At 50.3% G+C, this 20,340-nt stretch overlaps 1 protein-coding gene and 1 long non-coding RNA gene across 2 annotated transcripts in view; one reads left to right on the forward strand and one right to left on the reverse strand.

Moving 5' to 3' along the window:
- Positions 1–16,494, reverse strand: part of KCNJ10 (potassium inwardly rectifying channel subfamily J member 10) — a 32,224-nt gene extending 15,730 nt beyond the window's left edge. Inside the window, exon 1 of the mRNA XM_019649748.1 lies at positions 16,280–16,494. The gene's annotated coding sequence lies outside the window, so the exon portion shown is untranslated. The remainder of the gene's footprint in view (positions 1–16,279) is intronic.
- On the forward strand, positions 8,739–10,932 carry LOC109386508 (uncharacterized). The gene is made up of 3 exons (XR_002124799.1): positions 8,739–9,589; positions 9,880–9,979; positions 10,752–10,932. It is a non-coding gene; the product is annotated as an uncharacterized LOC109386508 (long non-coding RNA).
- Positions 16,495–20,340: the final 3,846 nt, after the last annotated feature.

Raw genomic sequence — 20,340 nt, forward strand, 5'->3', positions numbered from 1 at the left:
GAAAAGCACTGCAGGATTATGTAAGCCCTCATGGTTGGAAAAAAAATGGACTTGGGTCTGGGGTTCTTTCCAAACTTGATGTCTTTATTCATTAATCTCCCTCCTGTCCTGCCCCAAAGAGAAATAAACAATTAGAAACAAAGCCAGATGCACACAAATCTTGAAGTGGAGAAAAAGAGGGCAGTGTGTGTGTCCAGGGCCTGCCTTCCCAGCTGAGTCACTGTTGCCTCTGTCCCCCACCCTCAGGTCTCTGTCCTCTTCCGTCCTATCCTTTAGCCTCAGCCTGACACCAAGGCCCTGGCCCGGAAAAGAATGGGCTTTTCTTCCCTTGTGTCAACGTTTGGAAAGTTCTCATAGCCTGATCAAAAGAAAGGATGGAAGCTTTCAGAACATTTCCTGGGAGTCTGTGACCTCTGTCTGGCCCTTCTGACCCTCCTGTGTATTTTCCAGCCAAGAGAGGGAAAAACACAGAGATGGGGCCATGTCAGATGTTCTCCTCTGTGTAGACACCACACCTGCCTGTCAGTGTGGGCTGATCAGAACCACTGCCCCTTCCTCCGCCCAATCCCCAGGTAGTGCCTTCTGTCCCCTGCAGAAAGGGACAGTGTTCCTGCAGAGAACTGCCCAAAGGGAGGCATCTCAGGGACCCCCTCCGTCCCCAGCTGGAGGGGGAGGATGACTTCCTGGAACACGCAGCAAAAGAGCACTGCCTCTTTGATGCACCTGGCCCCCCTCCACCCACTCGCAGCACCACCCTCCCACCCGAGTCATCACCCCACCACGGTGTCTGTTCCTCCCCACAGTCTGGGGGAGCAGGCTGAACATCCTGGTCCTGTGTGAGGAGCTTGGCACTGGGCAGAGTTCAGCTGAGGACAAAGGATGCACCACTGCCTGCCCAGCCCCAGCTCCAGCAATTCCAAGAGCCTCCTGGCCTGGCCCCATCTGGGTCCTCACTTCAGAAGAACATCTACTCGGAGATGTTCACCCATACTTCCTCACCGCCACTGAAGAGCCAGAAAAATCAGTATCAGTGCTAAGATACAGCTGGAAGCAATGACATTAATAGAAATAATTTCTATTGCCATTGTTATCCTAGTATCAGTGAGACATGAGACACTGAAGAGGTTCCCAAAGACAGAGGAGTAGATCTCAGACACTGAGTTAGGTAAAAACAGGGCAGTGACAGAGATGTCTGTTCAGGCTCTCTTGTTCATGCACCAATCTACCCTGGCTCTCTAATCATGCATCATCTGGCTTCAGCTCCTGAGACTCTCAGGAATCTGTACACAACTAATTCCCAAAGGTATGGTTGAGTGGCTCATACTAGTTTAGAAGTTAGAAGTATTCTTCTGGACAGAACCCCCTCAGGAGAGTTCACCCCCCACACACACCCCAGCTGCACTTCCAGCAGAGGTGGTTGGAAAGATTACAGATGGGGACAAGGGGAACCAGGGGATGAGAGGTAACTCCTGCCAACTTTAAGCTTCACCAGGTATCTACCCCTTTCTGTCCAGCGCTGAAGATTTACCTCCCCACCACCAGGGGGCAGGGCACCCCAGCCCCTGGGACTGCCCTTATCTGCAGTTTAACTTCTCTCATACCTTAGTCTCTTCTTGCACAGTCCTCAACCCAGCCCACTCCTTTTATTATTTGGTTGAACCATATGAAATTGCCCATCTAAAAAATTGGGTCCCATTCAGCAGTATCAAATGGTTCAATCTACTAATATATAATAAAAATAAGAGTATCAGCCACCTTCAGACCATGAGGCTCTGCAGTCTACAAAGCACGTTAAAAACAATTCCACTTGACCCACACAGCCAGGCTGGGTGACAGAGCAGTACAAAGCTCTCTTCGAAGTCACAGCTGACCTTCTGATCATTAAATCCAAGGGCACTTTCTAAGTCCTTGACACCAGCAGTCTCTCTGCAGCATTTGAAACCAATGACCAGCCGGTATGTTCTTGACACTTTTTCCTTTGGCTTGTCCTGTGATGTGGTGGGAATCCACTGATTTTTGTACACCTTGAATAACTGTTCAATGGCCCTGCCACTTCTCGGCTTTGTGACTTGGGCAAAGCAGTTAAACTCTCTGAGCTTCCATTTTCTTTATCTGCAGAAAGAACCTAATAATACCTACTTCACCATGGTATTGGAAGAATGAGATAAGATTATATATGTAAGAGCACTTCATGGGTGTGAAGCACTGAAGATGTGGAAAGCCTCATTGTTACTCTTACATTGTCCTCCAAGTTCCCTCTCTGTTTACTTTGGATCCATCTCTCTCGATGTGGTCTCTCCTCTGCCCCTTAAGTGTTGGTGTTTCTCAGGGATTCACCCTTGGCTCTCATCTCTAACCACTCCACTCTCTCTCCCTTGGCTGTTTCAACCCGTCTCACGGGTTGAACTCCGAGGTCCACCGCACCTCTGCCTGCCTGTCCAAGTAGTGACAGGCTCCTCCTATGTGGAACATTCCAGTTTTAACATGTTCAAACTCATGTCCTCTTTCCTCAAAAAGAAACCTCTTCTGTGTTTCCCCTCTTGTTCACAGCATTGCCATCCATCCAGTACCCTGGGTTTCTCTCTTGCCTGTCATCCACTTGGTCACTAGGTCTTATCAATTCTGCCTTTGTGGACTCCCCTCCATCTCCTTGGAGGCTGCCATAGTTCAGCTTCATACTCTCTTTCACCTGAAATGTTGCAATCATCTGCTCTTCCTGCCCAGCCTCACCTTCCTCACCTCTACCCACCGCAGCTGCCACAAGGGCCTTTCCCATCACTCCTGCTTTAAATCCTTTAATCCACGGCTTTTGTAATGAAACCCAAATGCTTGACATAGCAAGTCAGAACCCTTCACCATCAGATGCCACTCTGATTTTCTCAGACTCTCTTTTGATACTTCCCCCAGGCACCTTATTTTCTAACTACACAGACCTTCCTTCAAATATGGCTGCACATCACTTCCATGCTCCAGGCTTTTGCTCATGCAGTTCCCTCTGCCAGGAATGTCCTCTAGAAGGACTTATGCTTCCTCTATGTTCCTGGGACATTTTGCTACATCGTCAGTATAGTACACCTTTGTCCTTCTGGAGAGAACATGAGCTCTTTGAAGTCAGAGACTATATCTTATATAGAATCAAACTGGTACCTTTCAATTTAACTTAATTGATTAGTATAGAGGAAGGACTTGGGCTTGAAATCCCTGATTTGTTTCTGGGCTAAGAATGTCAAACATATAGCATGTGGGCCACCGCTTACCCTGTCCCCATCCTTAATGGATATCACTAATTCACCACAGTACTTTATTCTTATTGAGCCTCAGAATCTTTCTCAACATGGTGATACAGAGAGACATTATCAATCAAATGGGGTTAGCCTAACAAATGAAACCTATTTGTTATCCTGGCATGTCTGGGTCACAGCCAACGGTCCCTATCTATTCTCCTTTCCCACTATTTGCCATCCTGGTCTGTGTCATTTACTAGCTATGGGAACTTCAGTCAATCTCTCAATCTCTCTAGGGCTCAGTTTCCTCACCTAAGGAGGCAATAAAACCTTCCATTGTGGGATAAAGTACTTGAGATAAAGTACATGAAATCTGTAAGGCCCTTAGGCAAATATAAGATATTATTATTACCCTACTTTGCAGATGAAGGAAAGTATCTACCGAATTAGAGAAACAGGGGCTCACACAGGTAAAGTAACTTGCTCACATTTATTTAACTGGAACCTCTGTCTCCAGTCCCGTGGACTTTCAGTCACGTTGCCTCTCCACACCCCAGTGGGCTTGATGATGTTCAAGGTAAACCCCTGCCTTATTTCTCCTTTCTCTAGGAGAACAGTGATTCGTGGGGTAGGATTTACCATAGTCCCAGAATTGGAGGAGGTTTCCAACCTACTGTGCTTTATCCCACCTCCTATAATTCCCAAGAGGAGGCTCCCTCCAAAACCCTTCCAACCGGCGGAGAGATCGGGGAGGTGTGCCGTGAGGGGTGCTGCACAGAGCCAAGTTCCTCAACTCCTGCCCTTTGGCCTCTTGCCCTCCTGCTTGTCCCCAGCCTTGGTGGCTCCAGGCAGCTGGAAGTCTTCTCAAAGCCCAGGATGGCCGGGCCCCCGGGAGATAAGTTCTTTTGGGTGGAGGCCAGTGAGCCACTGAGCTGTCACAAGATCTGCAACCAGAGTCTGAGAAACCAGAGGAGGGCCGAGCTGATGGGACTTGTTCCTGAGGGTCCCAGGACCAGTGGGGGTTCTCTACCTGAGAAAAGAGAGGCAGGCCAGCTAGATCCCAGCTAAAGGCCCCTTCTCTACACACTTTCTTATCTGTGATCTTAGAGGTTGCACTGATTCGTGATAAGGAAGGGCTTGGGCCTAGCTGGTGGGAAGTCCAAAGGGCAGTGTAGGCAGGGAGGCAGGAGAGTCACTCCACAATGGAAGCACCCTCAGGGGCAGCTCCCATAAGGGTCATTTCGTCTCCCCACTTCTTCCAGGAAAGACAACGCCCACCTTCCCAAACAGGGGAATCTTTTCTGAACTGATTCTTAACCTATATTTTGCTCATCTTTGTGTCCTCCTCAGTCCCTGGTATAGAGCTTTGGCTAAGTGTTTCTCAGTTTAGAAGAGCCTGTAGGATTGATCTACGTTCCTGTTTCCTCCCTCATGCCCTGTTTCGGTGTGCAATATGCTCCCTCCTTGGGACGTTTTCCCTCTAAGTTTCCTATTGAAGTTTCAACCTCCCAACAGTTGGGGGCACTGGCTCATTCTCCTCCACCAGCCTTTACTCCAAGCTGAAGAACCATCTTTTCTCTTGTTTTCCTCAGGCCTCACTCCATGCTGCCCCCAGCCTACCGCCACCATTATCCCAACTCTCTGTGATGAGGGAGCCAGATGGAAAAACTGAGGCCCAAAGAGGGTGCACAATACTTAACAGGAGGGCCTTCGTGCCAGACATCCAGAGGCTTCTATGGGCACTAGCTTCCTCTTTCATGGTGGGAGGCAGAAAACTTCAGGCCTGGGCCAAAAACTGGTCTACAGTTGGATAACTTTAGACTTGAGCTTCTCCCTGGACCAAACAGGTCCTTCTGGGAAGCCCAGTGTCTCCTTGTTCCCATGTGACCAAGGACAAGAGAACTGAGACTTGGGAGGTAGGGAGAAAGAATTAGAAAAGAAAGATAGAAGGGGAGCAGAGGGGCACTAGCTCTTAAGTCCCTAGAATTACAGGTAGAACAGATGCCGTAATAACCTGACCTCTGCTGACCTCTCCGGTGCCAGTGTCCTGCTCTATCCACCCCCTCACACACACACTCTGCCCTCCAGCCACATTAAGCTTCTCTCAGCTCTTGACCAGGCTCCGCTTTCTCTTACCAACAACAATTCTTGGCAAATAATGGAGCCTCTTCCCATGGAGCACTCTTTCTCTCCTCACCTTGCTTGGTGAATCTCTATGCCCCCTTCAGGCCTCAGCTTAGATGTCACTTTCTCTGGGAAGCCTTTCCAGATGCCCACACACCTCGTGGGAGTTGTGGCCCCTCATATGTGCTCCCACAGTGCCATGAACTCCCCCACCTCAGTCTCTACAATGAGCCAGGACTTGTGCTGGGTGTTCGCTCACCCCCTCATCCTATCCTCCCTGGGAGGTGGGTAGTGCCATTATCTTCACACTGATGGAGTAGAAACCAAACTCAGAAAGGGTAGCTGACTTGCCCAAGAGGACTAGGAAGTAACAGGTGACTGCAATTTGAACCGAAGCCTGCTTAAACTACAGTGCATGCGTCTCACCTTGCCGCTGTACTGTCATAGAACATCCATGATGGGAGGCCCTCGTGGTCATCCTGTAAAATCCCCTCGTTTCACTGAAGAAGTCCAGGCCTAGAAAAGCTGAGTAACTTTTCCATCCACATGGCTAGTAGCACATGTGACTTTAATCAGAATCAAAGCAATAACCCTGACCTTCTTCCTCATCCCAAAGTCCCTCTTCCTACAAAATCCTTTCTTGACCCTCAGGTCTGAAGGGCCAGGTGGTGTGGAGTCAACCTTGGGACATCATCCACTGAGCTATTCCCCTGTCCAACCACAGCCACAGCCCAGGAGGTGTTCACTGTGCCCTGCCCAAGTGTCAGGAATTCTCCTCACCCCTGCAGCAGCTGGCCCAGAAATAAGCCGACAAGAAAATCAAGAAAAAACCAGCAAATTGCGGGCCCTTTGGGAGGGGACAAGTTCAATGATGCTCTCTGCTGGAGGTGTGAAAATGGGCAAGGGACTTCTTTGAGACAACTGGAAATCCCATGGCCCATAGGCGTTCTGAGTGTCCTTAGAACGATCTCCTCTCCCTGGTTACCAGCCTTTGTTCAATAAGGGACCTTCCTTTCTCACTGGGGGATGTGAGTTCTCCATCTCTTTCCATCCTTCCCCTTTGCCTAGTAAAACCTTATATTCAAGATATGTTTCCTGTTATATCAAAATTTACCTGCTGTTGCCTAAGCAGTTTAGTCTTATTTTTATCTTGGTGGAGATGGAGACCCATAGGTACTCTGTACTTAGGATGCATATTCAGACAACTGAGCCGCCTTCTCTGACAGGGGTCCTCTCAACTCCTTTTCTTTCTCAGGGCTCCTGGTCCCATATATGAGGAGCAACCTCTGACCCTCACACAGAGAAGTCTAAGGGGATCACTCCGGGAGGGATCTCTCTACCCCTTCCCCAACTTTCCACTTATTCCTTATCCACTTTCCTTGTTTGAAAAGAAAGATAGGATAGGGGTGGCATGAAGACACTGACTAGATGCAGAACTAGATTCAGAGGTGGCTATGCCCATGTCTTCCCTCTTGCCGTAGCTAATTGCCTGCTGTAGCTGGAGGGGTTGAAGTTATACTTGGGGTGGGCCCTTTCACCAACAAGGGACATTGGAAGGGGCATTTGGAGACAGAAGAACCACACCAGGGTACAAGGGTTGAGGAGGCGTGCTCTGGATGAGGTGGCTTAAGCAGAATCCTGCAGCCAGAGGGGAACATTCTAAGTGAGGAGCAGGGTTAAGGAGTAGAAGGGTCCTGTGAGGGTGTGTACTATTCTGATGTAAGGGAATCAGATCAACACTTGATAATATCTGTAGATGAGCAAACCAGTATCAGCTTATCTCTCCATCTGATGCAGTTTCTGCAGCTCTGACCACATCCACCCCAGGTTCCAGCACAGTATTGTGCAGCCCTCAAATCCTTGGGGTCCTGGTTGGCCCTCCATCTCCTTCCTTTTTAGGGCTCCTGCTCCAGATTTCCAGAAGATACTCCAGACCAGAATAGTAGGAGACATAGACACCCCCTACGGATCCTATACAGACATAGGATATTAGCAGAGAAGATCAGAGCCAGGCATCACAAAGGACTTGTAATTAATAGAGATCTCAAAGGCTAAACCCTATCGAGAAGGTCATTGGGCTTCTCTCTCCAGCCATCCCCAAATCAGGAGGGGAATGGGGCCAAAGATAGGGTAGGGAATGAAAGGAGGTAGCCTCATCCTGCCTGGAGGCAGTGGACAGGTCAAGGTGACCTTTGTGTAGACCCAGAATCCTATTAAAGGTCCCTGTACCTGTTGTTCACCCTCCCCACTTTTCTATTCCTTCCTAAGGAAGGTGGGTAAAACATAGCTCTGTGAAAATTCCACAGTGGGGGTGGGTCATCTGAGAGAAGCCAAGAGGCAGGTAGTGACCCTCAAAAAAAACACCAAAAAACCACACACACACACACACACACACACACACACACACACACACACACACAGAAAAAAAACCTAGAGGTAAGAAACCTCCATTCTCGTCCCAGCCTTGCCACCTAGACACATCATGTCACCTCTCTCAGGGAAAATGATAACTGTCCCATCTATCTCACAAGGCCATGAGAGGCTGTGACATAGCCACATGCACTGTAAATGCAAGGATGGTCCCTCTGGGCCTGTGCTCCAGCAGGCCAGGGTTTGGTCATTCACACAGAGCTCCTCCAGTGTGCTTGGCTCAGCTCTGGGGGGGCAAGAATCTTGCCCACACAGCTCCTCCATAGTTGGCTATGCTCAGGAGGTGCTATGCTCAGAGTTCAGCAGAGGCCGTGTCTGTAGTTAACGTATAAGCAGGTGGGTCAGGGCAGCGGGACATTCCCAGCCCCAGGGCCACATTCTCGAGGTCACAACAAGTGCAAACTTGTTATAACCTGTGTCAGAGCAGGAGGGGGCAGTGAGGGCATGAGGTGGGGGGATGGTGCTGAGCTGGCAGAGGCTGGTGGTGGGGGGTGGGCTAAGGGCATGTGTGCAGGGCCATCTGCAAGTGGATTGTGGCGGGCAGGTCTGTGCGCCTAGAGTGGCTGCCGTGTTTGGGTACATCCGCTCCCTGTGCGGTGTGTGGAGCTGCATAGATAAGTGTGTGCCTGTGTGTCTCTGCATATATGAGTCCTGAGGTGAGAGGAGGAGGATAGGTGGCAGCCTGGCCCAGCTGGGCAAGTGGAACTGAGGAATGAGCAGGCTGTGCCCATTCCCCTTCTCTCTGCTGGCCGCACAGAACCTGCATTCCAGCTCCATCCGCAGCTATCCCCGCCCTGCCAAGTGGGGCCTCTCCCCTCTGTGTGCCCATTTCCTCAGCCTGTCTAGGGAGTGTGTGTGTGGGGGGGTGCTCCTCCTGCCCATCCCCCCTGGCCCTGGGCCCACTCCCCCACACTCTCTGGGCCCTCTGGACACTGGGGCGGGTGAGGGGAGGCTCTGAAAGCAGGTGACTGTTTGGGGGAACTTGGGGACAGAGCCCCCATTGTGCCCGCCCCAGAGCCGCCTCAATGGAGCTCTCTGGCACAAAGGGGCTTTGACAATGGGCAGGACATTAGTATGCAGAGCCAGCCCCTCAGCCCTCTCTCTCCCTGTCCCACAGCCCAGGGGCAGGAGATACGGGACTGCTAGCCACGCCAGTGGAGGCAGGGGGTGGGGCAAGGCTGAGACTGAAGAGATCTTAGACCACTGGGGGCTCTCCGGGGGGCACTGCCCAGGAGACAGGGCAGGGAAGCTAGACCAGGGTCCCCAAGCCTGACACTCTCCAGAAAGGACTTTCCAAGTGGAAAAAGCCACGGGGACTGGTCGGGATGGGGGAGGAGGGGCTGTGGGAAGCCAGACCCCTTGGTTTCAGGCAGGCTCTGGAAAGAAGTGGTGGGCAGTCTGAGTCCACCCACTTTTTGCCTCAGTTTTACCCTTTTATTCAAGGGAATTGTGTGGGCAGGAGAAAAGAAACGGAGCAACAGGCAGCAAGATCTCAAACCGAAGCCTGTGGCGTCTCAGAGCTGTCTTAGGGGCTGCGGGTGGGATCTGAACCTCAGGAATGCAGAAAGGGTGTGTACTCAGGACTCTCTGGTAACTGGGATTCTGATGAAGATGGCTCCTGCATCCCAGCTCAGGAGAAACTGCCTGATGGGCCCAAAGGCCAGGACTAGCTCTTCCCCAGCGTGTAGCTGTCTGTCTCCTCATCTGCCTCATCCCCTGCTTCATGCTGTAGTGAGAGGCTTCTCTTCTCCTGCCCAGAGGACCCCCCACCCCCACTAACAACCTCGGCACCACCAGCTGCCTTTCCCAAGGTGCAGTGCCCCGTCCTATGGCACCCCAGTACAGAGGGCAGGGCAGGATAGCCTGGGCAAAGGAGCGGGCTTGGAATGGTGGCAGGACTGATAGCAGGCAGTGCTCTGGGAAGGGGCTTCAGGTACCACATGCGAAGCAGCGTTGCCCAATCACAGACTTCCTCTGCCCCGGACCAGCAACCCCCGGGAGAGAGGGCTGGGGCCACTTTACAGAACTGTTCCCCACAAGGCAAGACAGAAAGATCTTCTAGGTTTAGGAATGTCTTCTCCTGGCTTTCTTCTCTTTTCAGTTGCTGTGATGTTACTATGTCCTCCCTGCTACCTGCCCTCAAGGCTTCCTGCTGTACCACCATGGGCCCTGGATGACTCACCTGGATTGCTGGGGGAAAGGTAAGGTTTGCTTCCTTCCCCTTCTTAGGACCTTGGTTTCACCCCCCTAGTCCTCCCCTACCCCTGGAAAAATCTGGTGAGGAGAGCATAAGGCTAGGAATTAGAACTACTGGGTTCAGGGCCCAACACACCCGTTAACTTTAAACACACCTGTTAACTTTCCCTAGGACCTTGCACAAGTACTTTCCCTTTCTGGGCCAAGACGCCCCCTCTGTAACACGGGAAGGATCACCTCTGTAGCTCCCTGCCTTCTGGGTCGATGGGCAGTGAACTCGGGGGCAAGGCTCTGGAATTAATAAGAGCTCACATTATTCATCACTATGCTAAGCCCTTTTCTAGTATTATGTCATTTAGTTCTCAGCAACTCTAAAAAGTAGGCACTTTCTAAAAACCTTATATTATAGATGAAGAAACTGAAACACAGAGATGCTAATAATTTGCCCAAGGTCGTGCAGCTAGTGAGGGGTAGAACTGAGATTCAAGCTCAAGTAGGTGGTCTGTCTCCAGAATCCACATGATTAACTATGGCCCCATACTTCATCCCTAGTAAAAACATTCAAAAGACCATGAGCAGCTAAAGGAGATCAGTCAGGATGTCCAGATTGGCCAGGGAGTTTTGGAAACTGTTTTCTGAGGTTCCTCTAGACTAGTAGTTCTCAAAGTGTGGTCCAGGACACCCCTGAGAGTCTGTCAGAGACTCCCTGAGGTCAAATTTATCTTCATAATAATGCTAATACGTTGTTTGTTTTTTTCACTTTACTTCTCTCATAAGTGTTCAGAGGAGTTTTCCAGAATCATACATGACATACAATATTGCCACATGATGAATACAGACATAGTTATGAGAAATCAATTGTCTTCTGTTAGCCAGACGTTAAAAAGATCTGTGAAAACGTGAGACATTTTGCCACTCTTCTTACTAAACTTTTGTTTGTTTCTTAAAAATAGCTATGTTTTCATTAAAAATGTCATTTATGTTGACATGCGATGAGTTTGTTGTTATTTTTAAATGAATTAATAACTAATTAAGTCTCCTCCGTTCTCATTTCTAACGTATCAATAGCTATAACCCACAGAAGCAAAACCTCTTGGGTATCTTCAATAATTTTTAGGAGTGTAACGGGATCCTGAGATCAAAAAGTTTGAGACCCACTGCCCTCAACGCAGACACACCCCCTTTTCTTGCCAGTTGCCTGTGTCATTTTTATCAAAGGGTCAAACAGGGGGGTTTAGATGTGGGGAGGAGGTGTGTGCCAGGGTCTCGTGGTTGGGTCTAGCCTCAGGGGTGGAGATGAGGGGACAGTCCTGGGAGAATGTAAGACTATGAGTTCAGGCCTACCCCCCACTTGGGAGGTGTCCACACATGTCTCTCAGCTTTCAAGACACTGCTCAGAGGTATGCTGGAGACAATGGGCCTATCTCACACTGTCTGACCTTGGCCCTTGTTCCATTTTGCATGCCTGCTGACAAGCCCAGCATCAGGTGCAGTATACCTCCCTGGTGAGGAGAGAAAGGGTCTGTGGTGCCGGGATACCCACATGGATTTTAGTGTTTGGGCTAATAGTGCTTCAAGGACTGGAAATTGGGGGTTCTAGGGTCTGATGCTTATCATCTTCAGTGACACCATCTCCACAGGATGGGCCCATTGGTAGGAGAGGCTGGATAATAGGGTCTTACATATATATATTCCCTACTTTGGGACACTCATAACCAGGGTCCTCCCCACCAGAATCAGCAATCAGAAACGTCTCCTAGCTAGAGCCAAGCTGGTCAGCAGATGCTCTGGGGCTGAGGGTCTGGGGTGGAAAGAGACACCTTCATTTCAGGGAGTCCGCAACCTGACACAGGCTGAGGCCCAACCTTAGAGAAGCCCCCATGTAATGAAGGAGACAGGATATCGCCTCCAACATCATCACTGAATTGGGCATCCTACGCAAAGTGACAGACACAAGGGACAAGGGACAAGCAGCATGCTGAGGAGAAGGGGGTTCAAGATGACAGAGCAGACAGGGAAACAGGGGAATGGAGACTGGCAAGAGGGGAGGACTCGAAACGATCTGTGTGAAGGCCCAGAATGAGAGAAAGAGCGTGGCTCAGAATTGTCATCAAATATGTTCCCCTTGAACAAAGTCTGAATGGGGCAGTCCCCCAAAATGGGGATGCTGGAGGGGACAGGGAAAAAGGCTTACATAAAGTATCTTGAAGACTATGATTGGAAGTTTTCATCTGAAAACCAATGGGATGTCTCGGTAGGAAACGAGCAAGATAAAACTGATGCTTCACGGTGACAATTCTGTGGTAAGGTAGAGAAGAAATCTAGAAGAGAGGCAGGCTGGAGTCAGAGAAGTCATAATGTGGGTGCCCAGGTTGATGAGATGGATAGGCTGACCAGGGGACAGCAGAAGGGGAGGGCACATCCACCTGAGAGAAGATATGGGGGGAAACATGGGCAGGGAAATGGACAGAGAAGGTCGTGGGCATACAGGGGTGAGAGGCTGGGTAGAGAGAAGCTGAGAGAAGTTGCTCAGAACAGGGAAAGAGACTGTCTTGGGGCAGCTCCAGTTACTGAATCTGAGTTAAAGATAGGACTTCTGCTTGGTGAAAAGCCTGGGAAGAAGGGGCAATGGTGCGGAAATCCAGGCCCTGGTGCTGGCCAGCCTATTGGAATAAAGATCGGAAACTCATCTTAAACTATGTGATAATTCTCCCACCTTCCCAAACTCTAGAAGGGTGAAGAGATGGAGACTTAGGACAGAACCTCAGAAAAACCACATGAAGGGCTGGGGAAAGGCCCAGGAGCCAGGAAAGATGACAGAATAGAAAAAGTCAGAGCACTTTCTCCAGGCTAAGCACCATTCCAAGCCCTTTACAAATATTGACTCTTTCAATCCACAACTATTATTAGCCCTATTGTAAGGATGAGGAGACTTGTGTAGCTAAGTGGTGAAATCAGGATTTAAACCCAGCAAGTTTGACTCCAAGGCTGGGCTCTTAACCACTACACCTACTGCCTCTCAGACAAAGCCAGAACAGAAAGGAGCTGGAGGACAGTGCTGTTGCATGGGATAGACACCCAGGAGAGGCCTCTTGACAGCTGCCACGGTAATCCTTCATAATTGGCTTTGTTTTGGGACTTTGGGTTTTGTTTTATTTTTTGGTCCAGAAGGTGGTCTCCCTTTCTTTTTCAATCTCCATTTCAGGTTTCTTTCCTTTTATGGGACAGGCTTCTTGAAATCTAACCTAAGTCCTTCCAGATGCAGCCTCACCCCTTTCCCAGATCTTCTGCCATTGGAAGAGGAGCAGATGGCCACATACACCCTTTCTATGTCACACCTTTTTATAGGCCCGAAGTGCTAATTCAAGTCTCTCAAGGTCCTGTTTCTCCATCCTCTGTCTCCAGGCCACACAGTTCAGTTCTTACTTCTCTCCCACATTCCAGAGTCAACCCCTCCCTTCTCCCCACTACCTCAACTCCAGTTCCAAGCTGGCAAACACCCACGAGAGAGTTTTTCCCACAATCCCTTTCTCTTTGCCCTTTCAAGGTTCTGATGGTGGGGGAGGGGATGAAGAGGGGCCACCTAAATGCACTGTCTCCATGAAGAATGGTGGCAACACATACGTTAAACTTGGATGAAGGAAGATAAGCAATGAACTCAGGCTGTGGTAGAGTGGGGTGATGTGGTAAACTCAAAAAGCTCTGATTCCCAGGAGCTGGCCCGGCCAACCACCCTTCGTTGGGTGCTAAAACACTTGGATTCCAATCTTCCCCTTCTCTCCAGTCTTTTTGCTGTTTCACCTCCATGGTGTGCTTCAGATTATCCTGTCTCTCTGCCCCCTTCTAGGGCCTCAGCACTACCCTGGACAGCTTGGCTTCAGCCCGGACAGTAGCACTGACCAGTCAGGCAAGAGAAGAATCTAGGCCAGAAAGGGGAGGGAGAGTGGAGGTTTTTCCTTCCATCCTAAATAACCCTTGGCAGGGAAGTTGAGGGGCTCCATTGCCCAATGTCTCTTTCCTTCCCCACCAATGCCAGCGGATTCAACCTATCTTCTATCTTGCATTTTGCTAGGAGGCTCAGGAGGACTTTTTTCCTCTGAGGAGGTGGCCGTTCCTCCATGACTCATCCCCAGGGCCCTAAATCCTTTATCCCACCACTCCCAGGGGACCCCAGAGGACTTCATCTGAGCCCACCCAGATCCTAGTGTCCCAGCCTTTCTGGTCTCTAGGGAAGGCAAGGGAAGGAGGCCTCTAGGTCTTCTGCCAGGCCCTTCCCTTACAGTCCAAGCCAACCAAACTGGAGCTATAAATGAGCTCATGCATAGAGGTGCAGGTGCGTGGCACAGGTGCTGTTCAGTGGGGCACAGGGAGGAGGTGGGGGATTCCAGAGGGCAGACCATGAATTCTTCCACACAAACATATGTGTCAATAGATTGCTTGTGGGACGCATGTTGGGGAGATAGACCTTTTCTCCCTCAGGGTAGAGGGCAGCAGTGGGATTCTGCATTAGAACCACAGAAGGAATGGGACCGTAACCTTCCCCCGCTCCCCCCCCACCCCGCCCCACACACACAGTGGAATCACTGCCATTTGATATCCACTGAGACAAGTTGGCTGCTCAGGCTTTGGGTGGGGGCTGGGGGGATGGCTCAGAAAACAGCAGCTCCTTTCAGGACCCAGATTGGCAAAGGCTTTGGGAGGCTGGACTGGCCCAGATCACCCCCCAACACCCCCTCTCTCCCTCCCTTGCCACCACCACCAAAGGACTTGGTGGGGGGGGTGGGGGAAAAGGAGTTGGCACCGCCTGGGCCATGCCTATTGCCTCCGCAGACCAGCCCTGGCCCCTCTCCCAGGCGCGGCGTCTTCCCTCCCCCTCTTCCTTCATTTCCTCCTCTCTGAAAAACTAGCTACGAGCCAGGACACCTGCTTCCTTCTACACTTGGTCCCCCATACCCAGTCTATACGCTGAGGAATCAACAAGTCCTACCCCTCCACACAGGATGGTGCCTTCCATCATGCCAGGAACAGGTTCAGAAATCCTTGGCGATTAGAGAGAGGGTTTGGGGATGAAACTAAATGGAACCCAGGGGTGGCCGCTGGCCCTTCCTCAGGCTTGTCTCTATACCCACGCCAGGCCCTTCTCAGCACCCCGAAGCAAGTGACACTCCTCACATAAAGATACCAAATCTCCCATTATCATCTCCCTCCCATCTAGAATTGCCTAAAGCAGCCCTGGTACAGAAAAGAATTCAAACCCTACAATCAAGGCAGACTGGTCAAAAATCTTTAGCCAGAATTCCTATGATAAGCAACATGATCAGACTTTAAGTCTTGGCCTCCTTTGGGTGCAAATTTTTACTGGCTTCTTCAGTATCTCCACTACCCCATTTGCCTCACTCTGCCTGGGGCACTTCATTAACAGAAATGAAATCTCAAGATAATAGAGGTGCTATTCCCCTTTTGCCCACTTTTGTCCTTCTAGCCATCCTGGGGTTCAGCTCTCCTCCCCCAAATCAGGAAGTGCCAACCCTCATGTCTTTCTGAACACAGGTGCCCTTAGCTGCTGATGGAGAGAAAAGGGTGGGATGAGAAGGGCATCTCCATCTGAAGGTGAATGTGAGTCCAATCTACCTTTCTTCCTCTAGCAGGAGTGGCCCTGCTGCTTTCCTCCGGGGATCTCAGCGTGAAACATCTGGGGGAGGGGAGTAGTAACGGGGAGGAGTGTCTTGAAATGGAAGGTAAGTCAGAATGGAGAGAAGAGACTGGGTGAGTAGGGGTCCCAGGCACAACAGGCTACTGAGGATCCCTCATCTAAGCTGTATGTGTTTGTCTTCCCATGTGTGAACTAGTGATCAGTGGGTGTCACTATGTGAGTGTCCCTGTATGGGGCAGGGGGCAGGTGCTGGGCATGGGAATGGAAGTAACCTGATGATCCTGGGAAGAGGGGGTGCTGTCTGGAGTGCCAGAGTGGGGGATGCATGGTTATAGGGTGGTGGCCACTGTATTTGTTGGAGGAGCTGTGATGCAACTGCAGGTCTTCCCAGTGGCAAGGAGCATCAGGAAAGCCCCTTCCTTAGTCTAAAGGACATAGGTGACCAGCTTGGGTCAAGTTACCTTATGGGGAGCCCTTCCCAGGAAGGTCAGTGTGGGGCCGCCTAAGGCGAGAGGCTGGGGAATAGGGCCATACCGCTGAGGCCAGCCAAGGTAGGGACCCAGGGGCTTGGGGCCCCGATATCTCTGGAGGGTGAGGTGGACAGGACCCCGGCCGGGGCGGCAGCACTCCCTCATCAGGGCCAGGGGCTTACCTCGGGTCCGCGTGGAGTGGCCCCTCGGATGGGCAGCGGGACAGACAGACGAAGGGACGGGCAGGAGTAAGGAACAGAGCTGTGCGACGGGCAGGGCCAGAGCTCTTAAACTGGAGCCGGGATCAGATAAGGGCTGGTCCGGGGGCCGGAGCCGGGGTCGGGCCGGCTGGGGGCAGAGCTGGGCCGGGCCGGGCCGCCCCCTCCCTCCTCAGCGCTGGAGCCAAACTTTGTGTGAATGGAGGGCCCGGAGGGGGGCCGGGAGGGAAGGGCGGTGGGGGGGGGATCGACCAATGGGAGCGTGGAGCGCGAGCCCGCGCTGTAGGGATTGGAGAAACTCAGACAGGGGGTGGGGCGTAGAGGGCTCCGGAGCGGAGCCTAGACGGAAGGAGACGCAGGGCAGAGCGCAACACGCGAAGACGGAGACCCAGACAGGCTCGCGGGAAAGAGACGAAGAGACGATCCGTGAAGCGATAGAAGCTGCTCTGGCAAGATGACAGGGAAAAGAGAAGGAAGAAGGAGGCGGTCATGTCAGAGTGGGGAACACAGCGGGAACCGGTGGGGGCAGGTCTGGGCCGAGCTACTGTGGAAACGCATTCAGGGCAGCCCGGTGAAGCGGACTGGGGCTGGGCTCCGGGGGCTACAGGGTTATTTCGTTCAGCACGATTTCCATGTTGTTCACTGTTCCCGAAGTACTGGGTGAGATCCTGGATGGGAGATGCAGCGCTGGTTCTGGAAGGAAAGACAGGGCGCTGGAGGCTGCAGAACGGGGAAAGATCACTGTACTTAGGGGGTCCTGGAAGATGTGGAGGACACCGGTGACATCTGATAAGGGCCCTAAGAATGCGGACGACTTAGGTACTGGGAGATGGTGGGGAGGACATTTCAGGCAGAGAGAACTGCATTCGCAAAGTCCTTGGGGGACATAAAAATACAAGTCTGCTTGGGAAACGGCCGCAAGCTGGTCCCTTGGACTTGAGGACAGGGTGGTGGCACTCAATCTTTTCATCACCAAGGATTACATTATCATCTTAATCCATGTTTTGAGAGGTTTTTATTCACCATCTCCCACCCTTGGCATTTATTAAGGGAGAAAATAATTATTTTCCCATTTTTGTTCATCATAGATATTTAACTACTAATCAGTAACCAGTATTACCATATTAAGTTGATATACATCTTGGGAAAAAAAGCATAGAAACTTGAAATTTTAGCTTAGTTCAGCCTCCGAAAGCGATACAATGGGTACATGTATATTTCAAATAGCACCTATTGGGCTACAAGTCAGGCACCATAGGCAGAGTGCCTTGGGAGGAAGACCTGAAGGATATAGAGCTATGCTAGTTCATGGTCAGTCCTGAGCTTCTGAAGGCAATGGAGAGCAACTGCAAGTTCTTGAGTGGTGGTGGGTGGGGGGGTGTTGGCAAAGCCATAGCAGAATTTTAGAAAGATTAATCAGGAGGTAAACAAAATGGTTTGAATCAAGAAGAAATATGGCAGCAATTGTAGATTCTTCATTCTCCTCACCTCATCTCTTTTATCTAATCAATGCATCTATTTTCTAAATTTCCTATATTCTGCCCTCTTCCTCTTGATCTCATCATCATGGCTGTGGTCCAGGACACCATCACCTGTCACCCAGATTACTACCCGGATCAGGAAGATTGCTAGCAGCCCAAGACTCTGACCCACTCTTTACCCTTCTCTCTAGTCTCAAAGGGAGAGGCAATCTGTATTCATTATGTTAGTCCCTGTGCCCTTGTATCAAAAGCCCAAATAGTTGCCCCTTGCTTACTGATCACAGTCCAAACCCCGTAGGGTACTCTTCTGAGAGGGGAGGGAAGAAAGAAACAAAGAGCAGGAGCAGAAAAAGATACCTTGTGGTGAAGGAGAAGTCTCTGGAGACGTTTCTTCCAAATAGTCTTTACCTTTTCTGTAGAGCATAAGAGTCATTTACTAAAACTCAGGGGTGGGACTGGGCAATTAGAATTTAGACATTCTAGAACTGCAGGAGTGAGAGATTATGGAAAAGTACACAGCTGAATGGCACTGCAGCTTTCTAATTTTAAGAGTGATTTAAATTGAGTTGTACTCAAATTACATTTTATAACATATATACATATATCCATCATGTATATTCCTTTGTACCGATCAAATGTCAGTTTTTAATTTTTAGGTCTTTCTACAAAAGAGAAGTCCTAGAATAGTCACTAGGATCCCAATAGAGAATGAGTGATAAAGAGCTTAGGAAATTAGTATTTGTGAGTGTTGATTATGCAAGATAGATATATTACTTGAGATGGGAAAACTGAGGTTCAGACAGTGTTAAGTGGCTTGTCTATGGTAACATAGCTAGAAAGTGTTAGATTTGGGACTTGAATCCACGTGTGTTTGGCTCCAAAGTGTGTCTCAGGATAATACTAGAGTGAATCTACATGGTTTAAACATAATCTTAATTAACATGAGCTCATGTTGGTATGAAAACTTTGCCAGGATTGTGATGTCCAGTGTCTACCATACAAAATGGCAGTTAGGGGAACCATCTTTCTTTGAGGACCTCCCTCTTCTCTCAGTTTAGCAAACTGTATCTTTCTTATTCTTTTTTTTTTTAATTGGGGAATTGGGGGAGGGGAATAGTGCTGGGGAATTGGGGGAAGGGGAACAGACAAGTTGCTGTCCTTTTGTTCTTCAGTCTAGTTGTGGAGGATGTCGCTTCACTGGCCTATGTTGGTATTGTGAGCATTGCACTCTTCCCGGATGAGGCAGATCGGTCGCTGGCCACTGGATGGCCGCTCACGGCGGTTTACGGCAGCTCATGCCAGCTGCCGGCCGCTCACAGTAGCTCACAGCAGCCCACTGCAGCCCCGCTGCAGCCTATGCTGACGGCGACTCATGGCAGCCCAGCTCCAGGTCAAGCTGTTCACCATCTTAGCTGTAGAGGGCTCAGCGTCACTGGTCTTCATGTGGGATCCGAACCGGGGCCCTGCTGCTCAGAGGCGATGTCCCAAGCCAACTCTTAACCAACGAGCCACTCAGCCGGCCCTATCTTTCTTATTCTTGATTGTTGCTTTCAGACTCACTCCTTCCAACATTGGCCTCATCTCTTCTTTCACCTTGTTCATAATGGGGCAGGGCTCCCTCAGACCACAGGGAGGAGAGCAGGGATGAGTAATCTGTTCTGGAGGGAGAATCCACAAGCGAGCAGCAGCATGAGGGGCTTCTGCTGGGAAAAGTAGGTGTGGCCAGAAGCGATGAGGTAAGCCTTGGGGCAGCAGACATGCTGAGGCTCAGAACAGACAGCACTTCGGTCAGAGTTTCTGGAAAGAGTGGAGACACTGACAATGCTCATTACAGGATTCCAAGTGACATTTTAGTGTACAGGCCCCACAAGCCTGAACAATTTCCATGAGTAGTGGGGGACCTGATAGCTGGATGACTCAAACCCCAGAGAGAAATCCAAGAGAGGGGCTAAACTATATATCCCTCCGCCCAGTTGCTAAAGGTCATTATTTAGGTATACCACCTCCTTTCAATAAATGCGATCTACACAAACTCACATTTATAAGACACAAATTAGGGCATGCTTAATCACATTACTACAGGATTCTTTCCAGGATTTCTTCAACTAGTACCTTTCCAGTTGAATCCAACAGACAAAACTCCATGAATACCCAATGCACCATGGTAGGAGGAAGGCACGAGGAAATAAACAACCAGGGACCAGGACCCAGGAGACCTAAGTCTTAGTCCTATCTATTCTCTTGAGACCCATCCCTTACCTGTAAAGTAAGGACTAATTCTGGCACCTCTAAATGCCATGACTTAAATCCTGCTCTACCTCCACGCCATCCTACAAAGTAAGATAGATCCATGTTTGCGAAATATTCTCGTCCTCTATCTCTGCTGAAAACAGCCAGAAAGCCAGCAAGCCCCTCAGCCTCAGGAGCCCAGGGGGACTCCATCTGTCTTGGAGTTGTCTTCTGCTTCTCCCATTTACTCTACTCTCCAGCCACATCCACTGCTTCAAACACATCCTCCCTCTGCTCAGAGTTTTCTAGGGTCCC

The sequence above is a fragment of the Hipposideros armiger genome, unplaced genomic scaffold (assembly GCF_001890085.2).
Source record: "Hipposideros armiger isolate ML-2016 unplaced genomic scaffold, ASM189008v1 scaffold_134, whole genome shotgun sequence".
NCBI classification, from domain to species: domain Eukaryota; kingdom Metazoa; phylum Chordata; class Mammalia; order Chiroptera; family Hipposideridae; genus Hipposideros; species Hipposideros armiger.